Source organism: Macrobrachium nipponense, chromosome 11, assembly GCF_015104395.2.
Source record: "Macrobrachium nipponense isolate FS-2020 chromosome 11, ASM1510439v2, whole genome shotgun sequence".
NCBI lineage: Eukaryota > Metazoa > Arthropoda > Malacostraca > Decapoda > Palaemonidae > Macrobrachium > Macrobrachium nipponense.
Window position 1 is genome coordinate 35,390,036 of NC_061087.1, and position 2,500 is coordinate 35,392,535.

A 2,500-nucleotide genomic window follows, 5' to 3' on the forward strand; every position below is an offset into this window, starting at 1 on the left:
TTGCAGTAAAATTGGGAATAATCAGATAAGTTCACTGAAATAGCTCCTGAAGGTAAATGAACTGAGCTCCCCTGCCGGAGGGCATCCCAGAGCACAGGTGTTCAGACGGCGTCAACAACACGTACACTTGACTCGCACGTCTGACATCAAGTCTGGGGCTTCGCTTTGCTTCTTTGCCGCTCTTTTCCCGTGCACGTCAGACGCTGGTCAGACTGGTTCATCCTTTAGTTTTCTCTAAAAGGAAACTGCTGCGATGGCTAATTGTCTGTTCGTCCCCACTTGTCCTGTCCGCCCTCAGTTCTTAAAAACAACTGAGACAACTAGAGGGCTGCAAATTGGTATGTTGATCATCCGCCCTCCAATCATCAATCATGCTAAATTGCAGTCCTCTGGCTTCAGTAGATTCTATATTAATTAAGGTTAAAGTCACCTTTTATTGGTACAACACCATAGGCCACCACCGGGCCGTGTTTGAAAGTTTCATGGGCTGCTGCTGAGAGTTTCATGGGCGGTGACTGAGAGTATCATACTGCATTATACGTTATACAGACGACTCAATTGTGCCGAAGAAACTTCGGACATTTTTTTTTTAATTGGCTGCCTCTTGAAATCAGAGGACCGTCATGATAGAATGCTTGTGATATCATACACTAGCATCAAGTTATGTTATGATGGATCGTGTATCTTAAGATTAGTGTCTGGTTGGAAATTGAGAGGGACAGGTTTTCCTGAGAGGATTCTATATCATCAAAGTGTTAACATCATGGCAGGGGCTAAAACATACGAGGATCATAGTATTTACATCCGATGATCATGAACCGTCACAGCGGTAAGTTTTAGTTGCAATTCTGAATGGGAAACAAAGAAAAGAGAGAAAGAAAAGCACAGAAATTACTTTGACAGACTGAGCAAAGCAGGTTCAAAATATCTTGTGAATTAAATGAAGGGTTGAATTCTTTCGTGAATGTTGTTTATTTAATTTAAAAGATTTCTTATTTAGTGCCTTTGATTTTCTGAACATACTAAAAACACCTAAGTACGAAATTTTTAAAACTATGTTTGAAAATTAAAAATAAATCACATGATGACTCCTCGATTTAAAAAAAAAAATACCTCATAACGATTTAAGATACCATTCAAGGACAGGTTCTTTTATAATCAATAAAAAGCAAGGAACGTTCAGATCTAATGACTTTGATTTAAAAGCCCGAAGAAAATCTGAAATGGTATGAAAATGAAAGGATTGGGTTAAGGTCAGAATGAGCTTTTAAATAAACAAACAAATAAGATTTTACGGTAAACGTAAGCTCACGACTGCCTAAAGTGATGATATATATATATATATATAATATATATATTATATATATGATATATATATATATATATATATATATATATATATATATATATATATATATATATATACACACACACACACACACACACACACACATAATATATATATATATATGTGTGTGTGTATGTACTGTTGAGTCAGTTATGTTTAACTGTGTCATTCAGCGTACGAATGCATATAAAGCATAGCCCACAGAACATTTAAATCCACAAAACTGTTAAAACGGAAAGACACCAACAAATAATCTACTCAGTCCCCCATTGACAGACATGACGTCACGGATCATCCCGAATGTTATCGTCATCGCCGTCTGCAGTTGCAAGTGCTGTTTTGGCCCCGAGCCAAAGCCTCGGAGATGTTTGAGCTTAGCATCTCCCATTCGATCCTTGCTGGTTGTTTATTCCTTCATCATTTCCTTACTTGTGCTGTACCAAGAACGTTACCTGTTAACGCATGTTGGGTGGGTTGGGTTGCAAGTTGCCCGGGGTTGACTTGGGGTTAGGGGGGTGAGACTGTCAAGAAGTGAGCTCTCTGTTTCGAAATGTTTAAGTTGTATATAATATTTTTTTTTTTTTTTTTGTGGTTGCCGAATTGACATGTCAATGACATTACCAGTTTGAGAGCAGGTTTTCACATGCCAGGGAATTATTGTATTTTATCTTATCATGTTTAAATTTCTTCGTCTGCTTACCCCTCCTCCTCCAGCTCATGCAATTTCCTAGCCCGCATGTGTCATCTATCTCTTATCCTCTTTATAAAAGCAGTTGAACTGCTTTTATTGAAAGTAGTTGAACTGCTTTCATCCATTCATCCAAAGCTCGTTCCAACATACCCATAAAAGTCATCAAGGCAGCGAGACCCACCCAAGCACGACTTCAAAAAGGGAAGCGCTTCTTGATAACCTTGAGTCTTAAAGGATGAAAGGGAGTAGGGGTCAAGAAAGGGCGTTGCCCTTGAATTTGCAAAGTCATTCCCTCTCTCACTGTTGGGTTATTCCTTGCAGCCTTTCTAACCGGATTAGTGATCTTACCAAGTAACGTAAGACATCATACTTCTATTGCATACGAATGTTTCCCGAGTTGACTGAAGACGTTTTTATTGACACCAGTGTCAGTCCACAGCGAAGAAATGACTGAGAACGGT